Below are 25179 nucleotides of genomic sequence, written 5' to 3'. Positions count from 1 at the left end.
TGAGATGTTTGCTACCTTAGCCAATGCTGAGGACTGAATCAGAAACTTGCAGACATAAAAACAAGATTTACAGCTTGAGCTAATGAGTATGCCTCTGGTATTCAGCAGAAGTTAAGAGATGATATATTTCTGGAGGAAAGAATATTTAACATTCAGTGACCAGTTGGTTGCATTTTAAACAGTATTAGAAACATGAATTCTGTAATGCAGGCTATTATTAACATATGTTAGACTCAGCATAAAAAATTAAAGAGCTGCTGGTTATTATCTACCAGAATAGCTGCATTAATATACATTTATGCTATTTGCACTAAATTTATACTGATTCTGGAAGTGCAAGAAAGGATCTTATTCTTGGAAACTTCCTAGAATAATTCCCTCTATAAACTATTTCAGAACAAGTTGGATAAAGATTTGTGGGATCATTGGAAACAAATATTTAAATGTTTAGAATCGAGCTAGCTGAATTATTAGGAATAATATATTCCCCTCTTGAAATATGCTAGCTGAGCTTAATTTCTTCTAATGCATTTATTATCTATGCATCTTCCCCAAAACTTTTGGACAGGTAAGTTTTAGGTGTTACGTTATTAGCGTAGAGTAGTATTAGCAAGAGTCTGGAAATCACTGGACAACCATAGGACCAAATTTCAGTCTTCTGCTTCATGAAAGGATGAATATTTTAATTTAAGTAGGCTTGTTGTAAGATACAGCTATCTATATTTTAGGTGAGTTATAATTATTTTACATTTGGAGAGAGAGAGAATATCCTATTTTCTAATAAAAAGCTTTTCATCAGTTGTTAGTTCTCAAATGGACTGAAAGCATCTTGCCTAAATATTTTGTCAATGTTTAGCTTTCTGTGATTTAAATTTCAATTTTACTTTTACAGCTCAATTTATTTAGTGTCTCATCATTGTAGCACTATTAGAAATGTCAACATTTAATCTATACTTCATTTTGCTTCCTTAAAAAGTCTTCTGGAGAAATGAGCTTGAAGTGAAATAATGATTCTGCTTTCTGCAAAATTATCCTTATGGATGCCAAAGTCTGAATGTGTCCTGAAGCGCTTCAGATAATGAAGTGCTTGGGAGCGAAAGGGCTGAGTGGAAGGCTTAGCAGCATAAATGTCCAGGAAAACGAATGAGGACTAAGAATGGGTGGTGGAGAGCTGATGATGGTGGCTTAAGGCAGCCTTAGAGAAAGCAGTCGGGAGTTTGGAGGACATCGGAGCAGGTCAGTGCAGGACAAGCTGGAGTAAGGAGCAGCCAGTTCGGGAGTGTTTCAGATAAATTCCAGGTAGGTCAAGCTCAAGAAAGACGCCATGCTCTAAAATCAGCCACTTACTGTGACTCTGTTTGGTAACAGCTTCTCAAGACAGCACGATCTTGCAATCATTCCAGGCGTATTTCAGCATGAAAAAATACTGCAGATCCAAGCCCCCCCAGCCTGTGCATTACGGGTTGGTGTTGCGCATGGAGGTTGTGGGAGCTGCCTGCCTCCCGCCACGCCGTCTTTCCAGAGGCTGTCTCTGTGGTACAGGCAGCTCAGTACTAAAACTTTCTGTGGGAAATGCATCACAACACTGAAACAGAGAACCACAGAATAAAGCTAGGTATGTGGTTTAACCTTTTTGTAGATTTAATGAGGCAGTATTTTGTTTTTTAGTCAAGGTGGCACCCATGAGCACTGAAAGATACCCACTATGTGCAGAGTTATTTTCCCAGCAGGCGATGGACCCAGGTACCAGCCATGAAACAAAGAAAAATCTCTCCAAGAGGCAGAGTGGTTTTTTTGCCTCTAACAACAGCACAGCTCATTTCTAAAGCCATGGAAACTGGAACGTATAGCTTCTCGTATGGTGTGGGCTGGAAGTTAATTTGACAAGAGTTAGGTACTAGCTGGGATAGGTGAAGCCAGCAGAGAATGACTCCCACAAATACGCTGCACGGTACGTGATTTAGGAATGAACATTTCACTAACACCTTAGGAAAGAATGGAAGGAGTGGTAATATTTAGATCATTAATATTAAAGTGTGTAGGAAAGCTTCCAGGAGCAAACAAAACTACACAAAAACGCTTCACTATCACCATAATTAGGTGAGACAGAATACATTCCCATTTAAAGTTGAACTTCTTCTCATAAATGCAGGGCATGTTTAGAAATGAAAGCATGAACTCGTTGTTAACAGAGTTCAACTAATGCTGCAGCCCATTTTTAATTATTTTACTGGTAAACAAGGACACGCTGGCAGCCTTGACATTGTGTCATGTTTACAAATCATTGACTGCACATAATATTTCAATGTACCAAGTAAATCCCCTGGTTTTCTTGCAAGCAAGCTTGGAAATCCTGAAAATTTACAAGAGTTTCCTTTATGTTTTCCAGCTGCTGCATTTATATCAGTGAAACTAAGGCCTGAGCTGAAGCCTCTTGAAGCCAGAAAAAAGGCTCATCTTGATTTCCATAGGACTGCTTGAAAAATTCAGTAATATAATTCAGTTCATTGTTTCTGTAGTAATGACCTAGCCTAGCTGAGACTTTTAATACCCCTCCACGTTGACAGGACTGCCCTCACTTGGGTGATGGGCGTTTTACCGTCAATACCAAAAGACATCAGTGGTGTTCAGCCACCAGTGAGCAGGCTGGAAAGATCTGCTCCTATTGAATACTGTAGGGCTGCCAGCAAACACAACTTGCTGTATTTTTGGGAAACCACACAAGAGAAATGAAGCAGAAAGATGTGTGTTTATGGTGGACCTTATGATGGAGCTATGTATGTGTTTTTTGCAAGCAGTGCTATGATGAGTGGTGCTGGGATCCTGCAACAACCAGTTTTGACTGCAAGCAAATATTTCCTCTTGACTTTTCCTATTTCTGTTATAAAGGAACTATAAAACACTCCTACTTTTATATTCTGGCCTCTCCTTTAACATTATTTCCCATTAATATCCATGCATTGCCTCTTGCTCTTTTCTTTGAATCACTCGGTCTGTTCAAATGGTAATAACTGGTGTATCAGTGACTCATAAGTCTTGTCCTTTTTTCTGACTTGTATCCCTTGACCTCATCCCTCCATTTCAGTCTCTCTGTCTGACATGTCTTCCTTGGTACCCAGCTATCAGATTAAACCTGACGTTAATTGGATCAAGCTCCTGATCTTCTCCTCAAGCTCTGCTTTCTTCCTTCCGCTCATTCTGGCAAACATTACCTTCTTTGCCCAAGCCTTCATCTAATTCGGATGCTGAAATTAGGAGATGATTAATCCTTTTAAGCTCTCTTGGGAGCCTAATAGGTGGGGAGAGAGGTTTTCCCAGAAGGCAGTGAAGGGAAGGCGCCTGAAGTAGATGCTCTGCCTCTTGCTCCGGTGACTGTGGGGAAAGCACCCATGCGAATAGCTTCCAAAATCTCTCTTAGACCTGGTCCAACCCATTCCTTTCTGGGTAATTTGTTCTTTTGCTCAGCTGGTTGGCTCACTTGACCAGCTCTCCTGTCTACTCATGCATGCTGTACCACCTACCAAGGGAGTCTGTAGAGGTTTAGAAGAACAAAACCCAAGACCACCTATGAGAGAAACAGCTCTGAGCTGAGGCAGAAGTATTCAGTTAAAACTGAGACTGAATAATCAAACTAGGTTTGAACAGATTTATCACACAGACTGGGTGTTTTCTGGAATTACAGCCCTTTAGGGGAATGGGCTGTGACACAGTCCTGGGAGATTTACTGATTCACCGCTTGTACCTCCCATTCCCATGAGAGAGGAAGAAATTTCACAAGTGTAAACTCCACGGCAATGCAGAGGGGCATGTGTCATTATACTGCCAGCAGTCCTGGGCAGAAACTAAGCAGGGACGAGCAATAGGGAGAAGCAGGACTAATTAAAGGGGATACGATGCTGATCGCGTATTACATTACTCTAAAATTGGAAAATTACTACTCCTGAAAGTATAACTTGCAGAAGGCTTCATCATCACATACAATTCTTTAATGAAAATGCAATCCACTTGCAGCCTGGTGGAAAATACCGAGCATCCAGTTCATTGTTTCGTGGCTAATGAATTTCTGTGACAGCTGAATACGGCCTTTAAGAGCAACTCCACAGATTATCCTAATTGGTAGTGCAAAGAAGGCACTTACTGGCATACTGTGACATGCCAGCTACTTTGTAAGTAAGGCGATGGTTCAACTCTAACGCATAATGGTGAAAGAACAATAAAATGCTTTTTGTTCTTTGACTTTAGTAAAACTTTTCTGGATTTACACATGTGAAGCTCAGACTTATTCATTCACCTTTAATGCAGCTTTCAACTTGTCATTAAGAAACAGGAAAAATGGGTATCATTTATGCCACTACTGTTTATATTTTTATTTTCTATTGCTCTTAAATGTACCCCAGAAATGTCTTTAAAAGTTGTTTCTGATTTGAATTTGGCTCTTGATTATTAGTACGCTTGTATTAGAAAAGTAACCAGGCTCACAGATAACAATTTAATCTCTTTTCACTGAGTTTCATCAAATTAATTGGTTTAAATAAAATGCATGTGAATGGCGGTATACACAAGTGGAATGAATGAAGTTAGGTAGGCAGGCTGCGCATCTTCTACAGCACATTCAGCCCCAGTGTGCTGGATTTAAGAACAAATATGAGACCACTGTTAATTTTAGAACACCAAGAGTGAGTTTTGAGGCACCAAATCCCCTTATAGGGATAACAGGTAAATTCCATCATCTGGAAACTGAAGTGTGTGCTGCCTTTCTATAATATATTTGATTGCCAAGGTATTATCAAAGACTGAACGATTAGATTCTGGTGGGGTACACTAAGTGATGTCTTTTTATTGTTTGCTATTGTTATATTGTATGTTGCAGCATAAGCTTTCTTTCACTGTAGTCCTGGTAATCACAAGTGAGGGGCACTGCCATGAGGCAACTCTAGACTGGAGCTTTTCATAATACCTCTTAGCAAGTCTACATCAAGCTGCTTGCTTCTTGGGAGGGAATCCAATAAATCTTAATGAATTTCAGAAACAACTGATGTAACTAAGGTAACACAAAGTATTTTCAAAGGCAATGATTTATTGTCATAAGGGAAAGTTCTTAATTGCAACATTTATAGCGTGCCTATAAATAGAAGCATGTATATTTGTGTTTGCTTCCCTCTGACAGGGCCCACTGAGAATAGCAGTTGCTCATATACTCCCAGGGCTCCCTTGTGTGTTATTCTACTGCCTTTCCTGTCTACACACGAGGGTGCGGAGGTGGCCAGGGAGATCCTGTCATCCCTTTCCCTCTTCAGTTCCGATACTACAATAACTCGAAAAATGGACCAAGCACCCCAGATTTTTCAGCAGTAGCCTCTCATGTTGGACACCTCAGTGTCTGGATGATTTTTAGAAGGAATCTAAGAAAATCAGAGAATCCGTACCACCAAATTACAGCTCCTCTTGGAAAACCTGCTCACAATATTTGAAAGCCTATGTATTGCCTGTCTACAACCCTGTGTACTTGAGAGCCTTGTATCCAAGCTCCAGTGGTGTGCTGTCCATTTGCTGTTCTGGTGTGAGCAATACAGGGCATAAAATATTCTTCTGAGTTTTAATTTGTCTTGCTCTATAGCACCTGAGGTACTTACAGAAATATGAGATAAGAAAGCAGCCTTTTATATTTTAAACAGGTCCCACATTGATCTCTTATCTAAAGATAAAGCCGGGCATGGTAAGAGATTTCAGTCCTCTTCCAACTCTTCTGTGATATAATTATTCAAGCTGTATGGAACCAATTAGATACCCTGCATGGCATATGTTGTATTGTAGCGAACAGAGCTGTGTTGCTCAAAGAAGTCTCTATTAAGGGCTTTTGCAGAAGTTGGAACACACTATGGGAATGTTATCCTAGTCAATGAGGGATTCAAGACTTCCTCAAAAAATATTAATGGAAATAGTTGTCCGGAGATTTCTCAAAAGATTTCAAGACTTTTCCCCTCCTCTAATAAAACAGTTGTTGAAAAACTGCAGACGTTGCAGTGCTCAGAATCAGGGAAACACTCAGCAGATGTTGTCTCTGTCCCAGAGTGAGAAGTAAGTGGCTTTTTTTGGCAGCCCCCTGCCTGTGTTGGTGGAGTTCACACAGGCTTTCTGAAAGGATGCTCCGAGGCAGCGCTGGCTCTGCAGGAAGCGTGCGTCACGGGCATGACGCACTCGAGCCCTCCGAGAGCGCTGAACTCGCCCTGCTCCCCGACACGTCCTGCTGGCAAGCACACGCGGCCGCGCGGGCTCTCCGAAGAAACGCTCGGTTGTTCCTCTGGAAGAAATTAGCCGGGCTAATTGTCAGTCCAAGTTAAAGCAGAGCGCTCGGTGGGAGAGCGACGCTGAGCCAGACTGCCGAGGCACCCCGCGCCCCGCTTTCCGCTCGCCCCTCGGCGCGCAGGGCCGTGCCAGACCTCAGCAAAGCAGCGATCTGAAAGCAACGCTTTTGGCAGGTATCGGGCACGCAGATAAGAAATGGTTAGTGACGGAGCTATGCGTGGGAACAGGACTGGCAGTCTCAGAGGGAGGCGAGAAAGGACGCAGAGTGGCGCCCGTTGTCCCGACGCCCAGGTCAGGCAATCCACCTCAGCTCTGCGGCACCCTCGCCCAGAGCTTCCCAGTTAGTTAGCGCTCCACGGCGGTGACACATCTGCCCAAGCGATCGCTGCCTACCACCAGAAACCCAGCATCCGTCCGTACTTCCTGTAGGCGCTTCTGTAAGGACATGCCACGCGAGCTCAGGGTTTCTGCCTAGCACGGGATGGACGTAGCCACGAATCACTGGTGAACGGTCCCAATCTTCGGCGTCCTAAATCCGTGCCCAGTCTGTCACAGCGCAGCATGCACCACCTTCGGCCATTTCGGCAGCTCATTCCGCTCCGAGGATTACTTCAAACTTTCTTCAAGTGTATGCTGAGGTAGCAGAGTGGGGCCACTAAAAGCCTTACTCCATATTCAACAGCAGTGCGCGCCTTGCTATACACTGCTGGGGCCCCTCCGTATCCAAGACCATAGATCCCTTCCTATTCCCGGAGCTAAAGAGCCTTACTGTCCAGCAAAGGCTGTAACAGGCATATTCTGTCCTGCATATGCGAAGTATCCATACAGGGAGACACACAATTTCTGCTTCTGTCAATATAAATCAAAATGAGCCCAGTGAAGCTCATAGTAATCGTATCAGTTTCCAATGGTATAAATATGATCAAAACTCTCCTCTCTTTAATTTCCTTTTTTTTTTTGATACCCATATGCCAGCTTCTGGTCTGGGGAGCTCTTTATCTGCTGGCCAACATAAAGCTCCTAGCACTTGCTCATCTGGGTACAGTATCTGATTCTTCGGTTCTTTATTTTTTGTGGTAGCGCTTTCAACTCAAATCAGTTAATATTGTTACTGCATCTCCACATCATTAGCGTAAAGGAATAGGAAAGATATGTTACAGCGTTTGTTCTCTTTGAAACGATCTAGCACTCCTTTGGAAGAGTATGCTGTTCATTTAGCTGTGTGGCAGCTGAGAGTAATGCTGTTTAAAGTCAATTTATTCAACATAAAAGAAGAAATCAAGGCCTTGCATTACAATCTCAAAGCCAATAGCGAGCCATATAATGTTGCTCCCACCAGTCTCTCCATGCACAAGGACCCACCGACAGACTGACTTTCTGTGATGCTATTTCCAGACCTACATCTGGGCTTGAAAACCTCCATGTGAAAATTTGCTGTAAAGTGTCTTTTGAACCAAAAAGGAACAGCAGCAAAAACCTGACTGTTAAGTTCTAAATTGATCTTGAATGTCAGGGGGAAAAAAAATCAAAGTGGCAATACTATGACATCTTCCAAAATTGTGATGTTCTTGCTGACATTACTTCCACAATGGCAATATCTCTACCTGTATGTATAAAAAAACCTAATACATCTTCATGCTATCATTTTGTATCTTGAAATAGGATTTGCAGCTTCACTTGCCTATTTCTTCTTCTTGTCTTTAGCATTTATCGATTGCCTTTTCAACAAGGAATATATTATGTGAAAACTAAAATCTCTTAAGGCACTTTGTGGGATATAAAGTCAGAGCAAATTTCCAAGGAAGGAAGAAAATGAAAGGAGCAATTCAAGTATTCTGGCCTTTTTCCTCCGATGCTGCACCGGCCACTGAGCCATACAAGTGTACACTATAATTCTCACTGTAAGTAGAGAGGACGAGTTCAGAACTGTATCATTTAGTGAGAGGAAAATGGCCAGGCATATAGTGCAATCTGGTATACATTGTCTTTAAAGCTGCTTACAAACCATACATTTCCAAATAGTTATGTGCTGTCTGCTAGTGGCTCATGTGGTCTGGATTAAAACAAAATTGCCTACGTCTGCATTTTATCAGGTCTTTTTGATCTTCTCACAGGCAGGGCCAACAAAAAAAAAGGTTTTGCTGATCTTTTCAGATTGCTATGGGGGAAATACAGACTGTACATATAAATACAGTGTGAGGCGGTTTTGATTTATTAATATAACCATATTAATAACTCCAGGCCCAGTTTCCATTAGAGATAAAAATAATAAGAATAAATATTGTTTGAGCTTGACACAGAACTGCAATATACAGCAGTCACAAAAAAGCTGGCAATAGAGTGAGTTCTAGCTTTTCCTCCAATGTCTGTTATGTTTCTTATTGATTCAAAAGCCATACAGAGGTCCACTATACCATTAGAAAGATTCACTTTTTTACATTACTTTCTACTTTCCTTCAGAGTAGAGAAAGGGGTTAAATTCACTGAAACTTTTCTGCTGCGCTTGCATACTTCAGTATTTTCTGAGATGTTTTCACCTTTAAGCAGACATGTAACCTGCTAATGACTCTGCAGAATTATTTTCCAATTTCAGTATTTTTAATGCACTTTCAATGTGTGAGATTGTATTACGTAGATCTTAATCAGCTTTAATTTTGCTTTCTACAGTTGTTGGAGAAAAACTGCCCATGGCAAAAAATGAGAGTCAGCCTGAAGCCTCGTCACTTTTGACTTGGAAACCTCAAATCAGCAATCTCTTGGCCCCGATTTAAGCAGTCTGGACGTGCCCCATTGGCATCAGTGAGGAACGAACTGCCGCAAGAGCGCCGGGTGCTGCGTGGAGGGGAGATGCACCTCCGTGCAAGTGGGGCTGCTTTTCACAGCAGCCCGGGGCAGGAGGATGGAGGGAAAACGGGAAGTTATCGATGGATGGGAGACGATGCTCCCCGTCCTCCCGCACGCGAGGGAGGGCCAGCCGCCGCGTGGCCGCCTGCTAGCGCGGGGCTTGGTCGAGCCAAGGCCATGAGCCGGCTGAGCGAGGGCCACGGCAGGCTCGGCTGGCATCCCTGGCGAGCCAGGGCGTCGTGACCCTGCTTAGCTGCACGTCCTGGGGACAGGGAACAAATCTGGATAATTAGAGTGTTGGAAAACTAAATGACTTGTGTCACAGTGGAAATTAATGGACTGGAGGGAAGGCTGCTCTGGGCGACCGAGGTTTGAGATATCGTGGGAATACTGCACAGAGGTCGGGCAGGGGGGCTATAGACGCTCGTGGCACGCAGGGTGGGAGAAATCAGGTTTCTACAATGTTACTTCTACAGCCATCTATGTTCTTCTACCAGCCAGACTTGGGGATGTCACACGCAATGCTGCTGTTACATTTTTAGCTTACGTTCCCACAAATCATTATTTTCCTAAATTCCTGACATCCAGCTATGAAAAAACCACAGTGAGCAGCGGATCTCTACGCAGACAGACTCCACAGTCCCTGTGGCACAAAAAGAAGCATGTTTCCCTGTCGTTGCAGTTGTTTGCGCGGGAGCAAGCACAGAAACAGCGCAGCGGGTCCATGAGACAAGCACAGCGCAGACCCCGGGAGGCTCTGCACAAGGTCGCCGCCCCAGCGCTCACAAATGGCCTCTCGTGTAGGACGCGGCAGCTTCTTACCTCCATAAGCCTGATTTTCAAGGGTGCTGAACACCAAAAAATACCCTTTACAATGAGAAGAGCCCGCAGGTTTGCCAGGCCTCTGCAGCCAGTTCCTCAGCTGTGGTCATGCCCCGATGGACAGCAGATGCCTGAGAGGGGCTGAGTCAGAGAGAAGCACTTCTCCTCTACCTCGGGCAAAGATCAGAGAAGCCCGACACACGGCAGCAGGTTTCCACAGCAATACATTATCCTGGATCAGCACAGACACACAGAGCAGTCAGGAATTCACATCTCAGGAAACCCCTCACACCTTCGCTTTCACACTTTCTCACATGCAGCAGGAATTTCTTTTATGCCCTTGTCCTTTTACCAGGATGCTATTTAAATAACACATCTGGCATACTGAGCCCTGTACACCCCAGGGAACCCTGTGATATTTCTTCTTAATGTGGTTTTTCTAGTAGAAACCCTGGCTGACTAGATAAGAGTTGCTGCTGCATCTTAAAGTATTTATTAGTAACTATTGCTTCATTAATATCATTAGTGGTATCGAATGTAATATGTTACCCTTGCTTTTTCTCATGTGCTAGCTTTATTAAGGAGTTTTATTTGCTTTACTGTTATTACTTCCTGTACCAGGAAACGAAACACATTCTGGAAATGTTAACAATGGATTTAAAGTCGCCCATATGTAGCTTGAGGGAATAATTTTTATAAGTCCACTAAAGGGATGGAGTAGTTTCATGCGTATTTCTGTTATTTCCCTAGAAGGAAGCAGCTTGATTGCCTGGCTTTATCTGCAACATATGCTGATATTTGTTTAAACTGGCTGTCTGCCTGAACAGCTCAATTTCCTATATTTCCGACCCAAGAAGAATCCTAACGATACTCTATAGCATGCCCAATTGCAGCCAAAGGAGCATCTCGATTCCTGAGCTCAGCTGGAGGCATGCCAACAGAAATCAATTCTCACCGGAGCTGTAAAGCACGGTTACCCAGTTACACGTACACAGGAAATCCCCTCACACACAGGTCCCGCAGAAAGCGTTCGGCACTTCTGCAGTCCCAGGCAGCCAACCGGAGGAGCACTTCTGCAAAGATGCGCCATTTCGTGCATCCTCATTTACGAAGGCGGTTGTCCTAAAAGCTGTACCCTATGCAGGTTAAGGTCACAGGCAGTTATGTCTATGGTTGAGCAGTCCCAAGAGAGTTTAAGGCAAGGCTTAAGATAAAGCAGCCTACAGCATCAACACAGCCACTCAATAAGCAAGCACAAAGATAGACGTTTTGACCTGATGCTTATATGGTCCTCAGGAAAATTCTTTACCTCATGGGAAGTCGCCTTTGCACCTTGCTGTCTGAGGGGGCGAGTGTCTTCATCACAGGACTCATTTTCTCTCTAGGAGCAGCTGAGGGCTTTCTCGTGAAGGGATAAGGTCTTGAGTTCAACTGGAAGAAAGAAAAAAAAGATAATGCAATGCCCTCATGGTGCAGAAGCGTTTAGAAGAAAAATGACTTCCCAGAGTGATGCTCACACAAGGGACATGGACACTTCATTTGCTGATGCCCCCCCCCCAACACACACACCCCTTCCAGCTTCTCTCTATAATAAAACGATCCCTTTTTTCCCTTAGAGCAGCAGGTCCATGTTCAGACAACACCTCTTGCCAATACTGCTCCATGTAGAAAACACCTGGCCCATCTTGTTGTGTGAATTTATCCACTTCGGAATAACTACCTAGATTTTTCTTCTCCAAGGTCCTGCAGCTTGAAAAACTAAGGCCTGAAGAAAACATGCAAAAAAGCTATGCAGTGATGCCCACTTTGCTACCATAATCCCATAGGTAGGAGCCCCAAGTGTAACTGTCCCCAACTTTCTGGCTGGGACAGCCAGGGTTTTCTGGCTTTCTCCATACCTCCTGTCCTGCTTCTGCTTGGAGGTTTCCATGAGGCAGTCGCTGTGAGGGATCACCGTGAGCAGCACGTGGATACTGCTGCGCATCTCCGAAGCTGCCTGCATGGAGGTCACGCTCAGCAGGTGTGGACAAGGAGCAGGCCACGGGCTCTTCCAGTCTCTGCCAGAGCTGGTGCTGGCATGAAAAAAGGCATTAGGGTAAAAGGATCGATACTCAGCTTGTGCCAGTACCCCCTAGAAAACAAGTGAGGGTGATAATACGGCCCAGTGACTCTAAGGGGAGCAGGACTGCATCAGTGGAAAGCTGCTCTTTCAGGGACGTCTCTGAGCCTCACACCACTGAGGCAGCAGGCCCTGTGCACCCATATCAGGCTGTGGCATTTGGCTGGTGTTGCTGCTTGGCCCAAAAACCCAGCGTCTGATGCCTCAACACTGAGGCCACGTGCTGCTGAGGTTTATTTTTCACAAGGATGTGCTGATCAGATATGAAGGGGAGAACATTGCTCATAAATAAAATGCAGCTTGCAGCCAAGATCCTAATGAACCACAGCTGGCTGCTGGTATGAAGGGCTGGTATGTGCACTAATTACATCATGATAAAGCATCCTTGCTGACATGTTACAACACTGCTTTCAGTACACAGAGTGCAACTAGCCAAGTCTATATATAGGGAAAAATGAGTCTGCTTACTCCCTAATTCTTCAGAATAAAGCAAATTGCAGAAGCAGAAATCGCTGTCACAATGCACAGTGATGGGCCTGAGTTTCAACGTTTTAATCAACTGATGAACTGGGGCAGCTAGGATTAAGCAGATCCAGTGCCGGGGAAAGAATATGGGGCAGCAGCTGCCTCTTCCATACACGAAGGCAATGACCCACAGAACAAAGTCCCCGGTGATTCGGCCTCTATCAGCTGTGCTGGGCTCCAGTCTCACAGCCAGACCTACCTTCTACTATATTACAAGTCGTGGCCTCTAAAAAGACTGTCTTTCTGCTCCTTTTCTTCTTTTCTCACATTAATGCAAGGCCTGAACTGCTAGATCTGCTCAGAGCTAAGAAACATTAGCGATCCAGAAAAACTGGATGTTTTGCTGCCCCTGCAAAACTTATTAATGGTGCCAGTTGTGCTGGAGCACCATCTACTGTCAATTAAATAACCTATTAACAGATCATAATAGCTAGATTAAGTTCTTTTCTTGCACTTATAGCAAAAACTATGTGTCATCACCTGCTCCTGATGTGAATTATCTGCCTGGCTCCTGGATCCTGTCTCTGGTACAATGCATTGCTCTCTTCTAGGAACATGCACATGTGTGTGTCTCCATGACAGAGGCTTTGGAAAGGGGGAGGTCGAGAAGAGAGTGAGTGTGCGTGACCTGCAGCATGAAGAGATGGACTAACAGGACTGCAGTAAGACAATCCCACCCCTGGACACAGCAGGTTAGGCCCCACATACATCCACACAGACACACTCACCTCTCTCCCAGCCAGGCTAACGTAAAAGCAAAAGTTTTCCATGGGCCTATGAGAAAACCTGGCGTTATTTCGTCTTTCCTTCCTGGAGGGACATGGGGCTGCAAACCATAGAGCAAAAGAAAATCTTCTGCACTGGTTTTGCAGGCTCTCTGCAAGTTCAGGCAAACATTGTTGCATCAGTTATGCTACTTAGCTCAATTACAGCTGTTATATTAATTGCACTAGTGCTTTCAAGGCTTTTGGCAATGATAGTGGGTAGGAGCTTAAGAAGGTGAAGTGAGATTTTCATATAATCACACAGCTCTGGGACCTCTGGTCCTAAAAGTGGGCCTGTAGTGCTTATCTTTCTCCTCCTGATTACAGAAAGGTTGGGAGGGGATAAAATGAGAGTAAAGTGAGAGAAGAAGAAAAACAGAGATTGTGGCAGGTAGAAAACTATTGAAAGAATAAGTGGAGGAGTAAAAAGGGGAAAAAGTAAATGAATGAAACAGTGATTACACAATACAGAGAAAAGTACCGAGAAATTACTGCTGCAAGAGAGGGAGGGAAGACTGGTCAGAGAGAAAAAACTAGGTGAGAAGACAAGGCAGAAGGGAGAAACAAAATGAATGTAGAAAACAATGGGAGAACAAATGCAATGAAGGGGATTTCATTTATACATCATACCAAATGGACAGCAAGCATTTAACAGCAAAGTATTCTGCTATTCTGTTAGGTGAGAAACGTACATGCAATCGTGAACATTCATCTGGGACCACAAAAAAGGGATTTCCGTCTGAATTCTACATTTCCCTCTCTGCTTTAACCACTTTCAATTAAAAAGCCTTTGTTCTTGGGCCTCCCTAAAACTTTTTTTTTTTTTTTAAAAAGGTGCACCTACACATGTGAAGTTGTAAATGAATGTGGTTTTAATTGTGCGATATTATCCTGTGACCTCGCTATTAGACCTCTGGAACGTTCTCCATAAAATCTGCTATCGCTAGAAATGTTACTGTTCAAGTTTGTAAGCAAAACAAGAGTCAAGCAATGGACAGATTTCTTTTTCAACAGCTTTTAAGAGACAAAAGTTCCTTGCCCTCTTTGCCCTGAAGCGCAACTCTGTGCCTCCTCAGTGAAGCAGTAACTGCTCTGTTTTCCCATTTCAAATGTTTAAGTGATTCTTATAAACAATTTCTATTTACTTATGGAAAACAGTTGTTCACTGTTGAAGTCAGTGACGTTTTTATCATTGCTTTCTGTGTATTTGGCCCTGGAAGAGGATTCAGAGAACAGCAGGGGATGAACTCACTGTAGAAGTCAGCCGAACCAACCAGGCAAACTTCAAGAGTTTCCAAACAAAAGAGTGTTTACAGGTTTATCGGAAAAAGAAGGCAAATACTCGTTCTGTTCCCATATTTCTAAAGACCTTCCTTTTGAGTGTTGTCAATAGCCAATTGTAACCAGTGCCTTTCGGATGCCGTTGAAGAAAAGTCACAGTAATTTGTCCGACTGTCTCTGAGTGCACTGACAGAAGATAAAGAAAAGGGCTTGGAGAGGTAGATGGTTGGTACAAGAAGCCCAGGGTTAGGTCAGACCTCCTGAGCTCCTGCTGTCAAACAGGGGCAGAGTAACAGAGCATTAATTCAGCATTAACGCCACACAGCTCAGGACTCTAACTGGGAAACCCTCTGAGCTCAGAGCTATGTGGTACTTGACACAGTTTTTTTCTAAAGAGCGTATGTATTTATCATGCTGTAAAATGTAATCTGTTTAGTTTGGAAATATCACTATACCAAGTAATCTTCCGAGGAAATGCAGTGGTAATTCTGTCTTTGGTAATTTGCTTTCTGTTCCATCAAAGGGAACGGTCTGTAAAGCTCTGCGCATGTCTTGGGGTCTGCTCTTACCCCGTGTGGCACCTCTTCGGAGAGTCCTTTTGTGTGTAATGTGGCAACAGACACTAGTCACGGATGTAGAGGTTTAGACAAGATCTGTTTGGGGCCTTAACTGATTGCCGTCAGCAGTAGCAACAGAAACTTCAAGACTTCTTTTGTCAAAGAGAGGTTATCTGAAGGTCACCGGGTTTTGAGAAGAGCACACGTCTATCTCCTCCTCCGCCGCTTTCACATTCCACTCCAAACCGATATAAATAGATGTTGGCTCCTTCAGACAATGCATTTCAGATCACGAGTTTAAAGAAATCAGTGGCAAATTATTAATAAATCTGCTTTTCCAGGAAAACTGCATGTGGTTTCGGCTCCTCTGGCTGAGAAGTGACAACAACAACAAAAAAATCATGCTTTGGGACGATGGAAAGCACAAAGTAGGTCAGCTTGTCCCAGTGTACCACACATCTTAATGTGATCAACTCATACTTCTGATGACTGTGATTCACTAAGATTACTGCTCAAAATGACGTGAAAAAGAATTTGGAAATACCATAAATTTACAACTGATAAACAAGGATACGTTTAATTTAAAACTGGGGATGACCCAATGCTTGGTTAACTACAAATCTTCCTGTTGGCACTTCTGAGAACTGATTTTGACTTTTAGTCCAGATACATGAAAAATCACAATGTGAAACTGATTAAGGCAAACTTATGCCAGCAGCATTTTCCTTGCCTTGGCCTCGCTGTGCTTAGGACTATGATATTTCATAAGTGGTGGTCTAATCTTGCAATCTCATGCTCTTGGGAGTGCTCACAATGATAATTATGGAGTCTGATTAAGTGATAATGACTGGATTTCAAGGGGGCGTAGAAAATCAGCTTTTCTCTGCAAGACGCAGAAGTTATGTGGTTTTCCATTCCATGGTTCTGGCATTCTTGTTCGTAACTAAAGAAATTCTGGATAAACTTAGGTACTTGCAGAGTGAAGTATTCAGTGTGAAGGTGGGAGAGTATTGTCTTTGTTCAATAATTGGATCCCAATCTACTCAAATCCCAAAGTATCCATGACAGATATAACAGTGCTTGCCTGGGATGTGCCCTTGAGTAGGAACTTGACGTAGGAACTTGACACGGTGTACAGCCCCAGAAAGCCATGAGGTGAGTAAATATCCCCTCAGAGGTAGCTGTGGGCAAGCAGTTGTGGGGAAGAGTCTCACCATAAAAACATGTGGCTATTGGCTCACCTCTCCCCAAGGGCGTAGTGGGTGGAGGGGTGGGAAAGGCATCTGTCCCGTTTCCTATCCTTTCCCCATAGCTGCTGGTGGGAATTGCAGAGGCAGATGAGTACGTGGAGTTAAGGGGTGGTTAGGCAGCTGATTTGTCTCACAGACGTACAAAGTGAGAAAATGGATGGGGACAGCCAGTTTTCTCCCACAGAGAAACTACATGTACTAAGCTAAAGATCAATGCAAGCTTCACCTCCAAAATAATCAGTTAGATTGGGTACATCTTAGCACGTTCATCTCCTTCCTGTTCTTCTCATGGACATCTGACAGTAGTCTGCCTCTATTTTCCTGACATAGGTCACAGTACCATGTCATAGGGAGACAAGTATAGAACATAGTACAAAAACAGTCTTTCAGTTACTCTTTGAGAAGATTATGTTTTCTGTGCAAGTTTTTCAGCTCTCATAGGAAATTGCTGAGTCTTTTTTTTTTTACAAGCACATCTGCTTAGCATCTGAATTTCTAAATAACTTAAAATCAAATAAAGCAGCGCATTAACTCATGTGAGACTAAATATGTGGCTTCTTAGGAACTTAATTTCAAATGCTTCATCTGTTTTGCGCTATGACAATGACTATTTCCATATAGCTTTTTTATATGCTCTGAAAACACAGGAATGTGGAACGGAGATCAGCATGAACTGGAGCTTTATATGTCCCTTCAGAATTGTTAGTTTTACAAACACATTTATCTTCACCAGTTAAAGGGAATATAAATGATCAGAATGAATAACTAGTGATACCAAAACCTCAGGCATGAGTTTGCAGATAGAACTAAAGCTATTACTGCAACTTGTCTGTCCAGATTGCAGACATAAAAACCCAAGGACGCTCTTTGTCCTGAGTCCAGGTGCTGCTTTGGGTGCTCCCTGACTCTCCATGGTGGTGAGAACCACCCAGTCCCACCTCCTGGTTTCCACAGCATGGCCTCAGCACACCCCAACACCTCCTTGCCTATGCCAGCTGGGGTCTGGGACAGCACAACATCTCATGGCCTCCCCAGCAGGCAGCTGGGATGTAGCCAGCAATTTTTAATCACATGTATGAACAAAAAAGACATTTAATTACCTAATAAAAGGGCTGTTTTTAAATTTAAGGATTGGTTTTGTTTTTAATACTAATGCAGCAGTGATGTCTTTTCCATGTGGGTTTCTTAGATACTTCTAGATTAGCAAAGGTAGCTGGTGAACGTATCCAGCTCCACATTCCAGCTGGTATAAATCAAGATGGCTTCACTCTTCCTGTGGAGCTGCCATGACAATTACACTAATGGAAAATCTGGGCCAAGAAACGTACAGGAAATGGCTGACAGCGCACTAAAATGTTTGTGTCTTTCCAAATAGCACTGTTTCAGCTCATTTTCTATTTCTTGCTGCCAGGAGGCCTGGTTAACTTCTGCCTCCCCAATAAAATGCTAGGAGAATTTGATTCACCGCTTTTGCCAGATTGCCAGTTTTCACAGGGAATAATTACCACCCGTAAGTAGGAAATGTCACCCTTCACATCTTGCTAGGACTCAGGCCCACCACGTACTTCACTGACTTTTGACACCAGCTTTGTTTTAAAACTTCATGACAATTCTAGCATCAGCTCTATGGAGTAAAATAGCTCATATCTCAGAATTTACTGTGCAAAATCTCTCCCGACCAAATGTAGTAACAGATTTAGCAAAATTGTCACTGAGATGTGTCAGTGAAGATGAGAATTTCATGTGTCAATCTATGAAGTTTAACTTTGGACCAGTTACAGACATCATGAAGTAGCATCTTTGTTGTAAAAAGCAATGAGAATAACACATCTTAAAAAAAAAGAAAAAGGAAAAAAGAAAAAAAGAAAAAAAAAGGAAAGGAACAAAAATCTCAATTCATGTGCAGATTTGGAAACCCCCCAACAGGCTTATTACTCAATCCTCATGTCCAAAGTCTGGACATACCACAAAGTGGTTTTTTTGAGGGGGAACAACTTCCTGCTCCTTTGCCCTTTCTTTATGTACACATGCAAAATGAGGAAAGACTGAACTGGTTTTGAAATTTTATTGCAAGTACTTTTTGCAATCCTTTAAAAAACACAGTTATGTTTAATAACACCATGTTATTATTATTGATGTGACAATTGGTTCTTCAGGCAGGAAATTCTGACACAAGAGTTCTTTTGATTTGTGTACTACAGCTGCTTGTGTACATACTGTTTCTGATTTTTATCTTGGAGGTTATGATGACATTAAAAAAACAAACAAGGACACATATTTACACATTTGCTTTACACTCTGATTTATGAAGTCCCCAAAATATCTGACTTCAGGACCTAACCTTGAGCAGATTAAAAATGGTTCTGCTAAAGTTCACAGGACTTGAAAGGAAAGGGATTCAGCCTTATGAATAATGTATCATTACTTAAATTATGACCATCAAAGGAAACAGTGGTTGAAAAAAACCTACCTGAGAAACACTCGCAAATACGTAGAACAAAAAGGCATCTTGAATGTAAATGCCTCTGCTGGAGGAGTTCCTCAGGACCTACTAGAAATGAGGACCATTTCGTTTTTCAAAGGATCTTGTAAAACTTATTCCACATTCTTTATTCATACTCTATAGATTTAACCAAAAAAGAGACGTCTCTAAGTTTATATTTCCTATTAAACCTTAATGATTCTTTTCTGTATGGAAAAGGCTGCTCACCACATGGGGATACAGCCCGTTGCACCCCCTGTGGGTGCTGACATGGGATCACTGGTCTTACAAGGGTGAGACTGGAGCTTCTGGGACGGGAGCAGCCCTTGACACCGTGTCTGATCCCACACAGTGCACCAGGGACTTTCGGGGTCCCCTCTTATTGCTGCGGCTGGGGCTATGCATACACCTTTTGGCACCCATCCTCCGGAGAAAGTCCCTATTTCTCAGGTCCGTTAGGGCTCGCGGTGCTCTGACAGGGCATTTCCCTGAAGTCATCTGCACTCTTTGCCCTGTGAGTGTTGAACAAACTGCTATAAACGGCAGTCTGGCCCTCACACGGGCTCTAGAAGAAGAAATATGAGAAAGCATCACTGCAGATGTTCTCACTGCAACCGGAAGATACCGCGCCACTTTCTCTAAGACCAGTTTCTAGCCTGGCTGGATCTATCACCTTCGGCCTTTTTATGTACACACATCTTTTTAAAGACATTTGTCTGTGGAAAGATGTCCAGATCCCTGTCCAACAGCTGGCACTTTGCAGCAGCAGCCACCAAAGGCCTCAAGACTGGTAAATCATTTCCAAACACTCCCGTGCAGGACTGTTGCTTTGTTTGAACTCCTCAGTTGATTCAGCATTAGTGCCTGGGGAAGGCTGATTAATGGTTTGCTTGTTTTACGGACTAACACTCCACAAGCCCACTGCCCACAAATGTTTCACCCATGAGCACAAGCCTATTCCTGTATTTCAATAGGTTGCTAAGAAATTAGACCTTTACCTTCCTGGACTGTTCAGGATTATAAGAACAATTACGTGAAATGGAGTGCCGATTTAAAAATGATTATTTAAACCTAACATGTAGCCCTGTTTATTTACCAAAGTGCATAAAGCTGTCTGAAAAATTCCCTAGAATTTCATTTAAGAATGAAATTAATTTCTTCATGAAATGCGTGAAAAATAAATTTCTTTCATATAAGAATGAAGGAAATGTAAGATAAAAAGCAAGAAAAAAGAAGAAAGAAAAAAGTGATACATTGGCTGATCAATTGAGACAAACTGTTACTACAGTTTGTACAGCAAAGCAATAGTTCACTGAATTATAACTTTATTCATTTATTTTAATGCACTGGTATTAAATAGCTCCTGCTTTTCAGATTTTTGAAACATATTGTCTTGTGTTGGCTGTTTTGAGGTGCAAGTGCTGACTGGCCTGTATTTTGGAAGAAGATGGATTTAGAGTTCATTCTCATGAACTAGATAAAGACAGTGCAAAAATAGAGAGGGCTTACTTTTTGTGCTAGTCTCTTGCTGTGATGCTTGTGACAGTGGTAGAAGAGAACATTTCAGACAAAAGCAGCCTTTGCAAAAAGAACATGCTCTAATTTGCTCACTTTTGTTCAAAGACTCTTTATTACCTATTATCTCCTACAAATGATGTTTCAGGAGTTATCTTACTGAAATATCACGATGGGAAAAAAACCCACCTTTCACAGTTTTCCCCTTCTGCTTACTAAAGTGCTTTTGATAGCACTGTATGCTCTTTTTTAGCCTAACAACTTCATTTGAACATGGAAGATTACATACTTGTCCAAGTGTCTTCAGAGTTTGAAGAAAAATGTTTGACTTTCTCCTCGGAAGTGCAAAGAGGAAAACAGTAATGCAATTTTAAAGCCAAACAGGGAAGGACAGAAGGAGGGGATGGGACTCATTATAACATTTTTGCTCTGTTTGCAGGTTCTCTTCTGTTTAAAGGGCTTAGAATTTCTAGGTTCTTCTTGAATGTATTGGTAGCTCCAAAGGGGTGGGGAGCTGGATTTTTGTTTGCTGGTTTTTTCTTAACAGCTTCAACCATTAAGGCTGCATAGAGAGTGTGTGCCTCCCGAAACTGTCATTTCAAATGAAATGGATGAAAAAAGGCTACAAATCCCTCTTAGTGCCTAATTTTCAGCTGTATTTAAAATTTTCACAAAGCACTGGAACACTTCCAATTATATGAAAAATCACTTCTGGAATACACGGGCCACTCTGTTTCAGTTTCACCTCCCTTCCTCCCTCATATTCACATAAATAGTGGGTTCCAAACCCAAAAGAGCGAAGCCCTCTCCAGCCTGCAAGGAATGAATTCCTCAGGAAAGATGGGCAAGAAATCTTCTGTGAGTATCAGTCCTTCTGTAACGATCAGCCTCAAAGCGCACCTGTAACTCTGGAGAGGAATGTAGAGGCCCTGAATCACGACTGCAAGTTTGCTCCTGGAAGAGTCCATGGTGGTTTAAGAGTCTGATGAATACCACATCCCCACAAAAACTTCATCTGACTAAAGCTTTCTCTCTCGGTGGACTCAGAGTAGCTGCACCTGCAACAAATTTGCCCCACTGATGTCTGGTCGAGAGGACAAGGAAGAGATCAGCAAGGTCCTTGTAGCAGCCGTGGCTGAGGACTTTTGCTGTCCTTTGTAACGGAGGACTGTATATTGTTTTTTCAGTCAAGCTTTCCTTTCCAAATCCCACCACAGTAATACAGCATAGCGTGGATCTGCTGGGCAATCTTGGAAGGATAGGAGGACAGCTTTATAGTTAATGTGCTTGGTTTTCCTTTAGAATTTGTTTCCAAATTACATCCTGGAAAGGGATGATTCTCTGTAATGTATTCTTTTAAAAGCTGGCAAATTCAATTCCATTCCATTCATTTGCAAAGTGCTGAGCACAGGCACAGCCCTATGAGGTACTGACTGCCACCAACTCTTTCTGCGAACTCCTGGGAACCGAGCATACTTGGCACTTTGCAGAAGCAGGCTCATCATTAAAACAGGGGCAGAATGGGCCCCATGCTGAAGTCTAAGGAAATCTGAATTAGTGCAGGCCGGCTGATCACACTAGGCGTAGAAGAATCATTGACACACTGAAATGTCATTTACCTTTGATAGAAACCTCTCAGTCATGCTCAAAATTGGCACACAGCAAAGGGCTGAAGGTAGAATCGTTCTCATGCAGAATACTTGATTTTTCTTAGGAGAATAATCACTCTAGGCTCCTCAGTCCTCAGTGACGTTAGGGAGGAAGGGAGATGGCTTTGTTCTAAAAAAGCTCATCTAAACATCACATCTCCTAATTCCCATATACCCGGTTTAGGTGCTTATTTATCCATTTAGGTATGGAGCCTCTTCCTATGATTTTTCCCATTGCTTGGGATCCACGTTTCTGCTCATATAAGCACTTTTGATATACAACACTCCTAAGACATTGCAAGCACTTCTCCCCATTCGGGTCCATGGTCCCAGTGAATTACTCTGACCACTTCCCTCTGTTTAGCAGTCTGAGGGTATAGGCACTCTCTGTAGTCCTTCGCTTGTGTGAGCCTAGACTGAACCTTTGTGTACATACAGTTCAGGTGAATAAAACAGTTGCATTTGTGACCAGACTCTTTGCTGCTGCTGCCTCAGCCCGGTAACCAGTACACTGATACCTGGATGTGATGAGAGTGTGACAACACCACTTGGCAGCTAAAGCAAAGCAAACTGATGAGTAAGTGGGTTAGTTACAAATGGAGCATTATTTACTATGTTATTGAAAATGAAAGTCCACAGATTGTCAAGGGCACTGATTTTTAAAGCTTGACAATTTCTAGAAAATCAGCTTCTCTGAAGTGTCACAAAACCAGGAACTGAGGGGAGAAAAAAAAAAAGGGGACATTCAACCATTAAACACCACTGAAAATGTTAGCCAACAGTTTCCAGAGGAATAAATGATTCAGTTCTCAGTTGTTGTCTGTTGTACAACCCCACTACCACCATAGTCCCCGAGAAATGAGCAATCTAGTAATAAATCCTGCATTCTAAACAGGAAATGATTCCCCGCCTAGGGATGGCTAAAAGAGAAACAAGCTGCTGTCTCTCAAAAAACACGCAGTGAAATGACTGTGTTCCTCAGCACTAACCCCTGGAGAACTGCTGTGGCTCAGTTCCGCTGACTTATGGTTGTTACCAGATATACGGGGTAGGGGCAGGTTTTGAATTTAAGGTTACACAAGGGGGACTGAGACGCGACCGTTTGTTTAGGTTTGGCCTCTGGGGTGTGAAGGGAAGCACTGAGGGCACTGACCTTGCTGCTGCCGAGATTTTTTTCCTTCTCTACAGCTCCTAGCAGCAAACTGTGTGTGTCTCGCCGCTCCTGATGCACTGAGAGCCAGCAGCCTAGCCATGTGGGGCAAAGGCGACAACTACTCTTAGTTCAGTAAAAAGTGAGTCAGCTTAGATCCCGTCCTCTACCTTTCCTTCCCTTCTGAAGTCTTCTAGCTTTCCTGGCACATAGATTGCTGGAAGGCAGAAGAGACGTACGGATACTGTCAACAGGATAAATGGATACTGACAATGAAGGCCGAGCTAGGCGATAAAGACAATCATTTGATTACATGGTGAATAGTGTTTCTGCGAACGATAGGGCTCTGCTGTCAATTAGAAGAAAAGCCAGAGCTGGAACAGAGCAGAACGATTACCTTGATTGTGAAAAATGATGACAAAAATAACCTTGAATCGAAGTGGCTTGACTTTAACAGAAATTGGGGTAGGTAAACAAAACCAAACAACCCCGTGAACCCAAAACGTTGGGCATGGCTCCTGCTGGCTCTCATGCTTACATATGCTTTTGGGATGCAGCATTCTTGTTAGCCTGAGCTCTGTATCTAGTGACTGAGACTCATTTTTTCTCTCATTGATAGAAGTTTTGGGCTATCACGGACCTTGCCATGTTATTGCTCTGCTCCTTGTTTACACGTTCACATTGGTTCAGAGGGAGCAAAAAGGTCCATGAAACTGGCAGAAGTGGTTTTGGTCTTGTTTCATCATTCAGTAGAATTAGACTAGTATAAATAAATGGTGGATAAGTGGGAGGAGAATCAAGCCTAGCAGGCTACATTTTCCACCTGGACTAGCGCAGCGTGACAAAGATCGCTCCAACAGCATATGTATCTGCTAAAGCCTGAACGATGACAGCTTGGCCCTCATCAGCCCCCCTGTCCTCTCCACATTTCCTCCCCGCTGCTCCCGCGATGCAGCAACGGTCATGTCCTGGCCGCCGCAGGAATGCTCTTGCTGTGACGGCACGTTAAACTGTCTTCTCTCCCTTACAGCTCATTTCCTCAGACAGATTTTTCCAGTCAGGCTCCTGCTTCCACCACTTCTCCATTTCAGTCTCCAAGATCCTTCAAAAGCAGGTTTAGCGAAACAGGATGATGTCGTCTCGCCATGTTGATCCCATCCATGACATGCTGCCAAGAATTCAGTCCTCTCCCACTCGTGCACAATTCCTGTATGAAAGAGTAAATGTTTAGAGTACCGCTCTGCCAAGTCTCCAGGGATGAGGCTTTTTTCTGCTCACACTGATTTCCCTGGAGGAACAAGGGCTTCGGTCTTACTCTGGCTCTATATAATGGGAAATATATTCTGCAGGACTGACCCTAAGTTAAGGACTTGCCACTCATCCTGCACTTAGATGGCATTACTTTGCCTGCCTGAGATGGGTATCTTCCCATAGTCCGATCATATTAAGTATATTTAAAATACATATGATAAAATATTAGCTATAGACAAATTAGTAAAAAAATAGCTTATTTATGTTCAAATATTTTTAGGCAGTATATCTAAAATACCTGAAACATGACTTTATTTTTTTAAAGAAACATAATTCTCACATTCTAAAAAAGAAAGAAGGAAAAAAAAAGAATTATTTTCACAGAAGACAAAATACCCGTTTTAAAATGCATCTTTAACCTTCTAGGAAGGACCTAACACCAATCACATCAAAGTCAATCAAATCAACACTGGAAGTAGGACGCAGACCTTTTTGACAGAGAAGCTGATGAAAATCGAGAACAAATCACTGAGGGAAGTGACAGTTTCTCCATTCCTAGGAACTCTCAGTCAAGACTTGATTCACCCCAGAAGATATGCTTTAACTGCCTGCATACAAGCTGAAGGAAAAAGGTTGATGAAATACTGTGACCTGTGTTGAAAAG

At 42.9% G+C, this 25179-nt stretch overlaps 1 long non-coding RNA gene across 2 annotated transcripts in view; it reads right to left on the bottom strand.

The window, feature by feature from the left end:
- Positions 1 to 20457: 20457 nt before the first annotated feature.
- Positions 20458 to 25179, bottom strand: part of LOC112978750 (uncharacterized) — a 43386-nt gene continuing 38664 nt past the window's right edge. For both annotated transcript variants that reach the window (XR_010385663.1, XR_010385664.1), the window contains one exon: positions 20458 to 24471. This is a non-coding gene — a long non-coding RNA (uncharacterized LOC112978750). The remainder of the gene's footprint in view (positions 24472 to 25179) is intronic.

Source organism: Dromaius novaehollandiae, chromosome W (genome assembly GCF_036370855.1).
Source record: "Dromaius novaehollandiae isolate bDroNov1 chromosome W, bDroNov1.hap1, whole genome shotgun sequence".
NCBI classification, from domain to species: Eukaryota; Metazoa; Chordata; class Aves; order Casuariiformes; family Dromaiidae; genus Dromaius; species Dromaius novaehollandiae.
The sequence above is the reverse complement of the archived record's forward strand: the minus strand, read 5'-3'. Positions and strand labels throughout refer to the sequence as shown.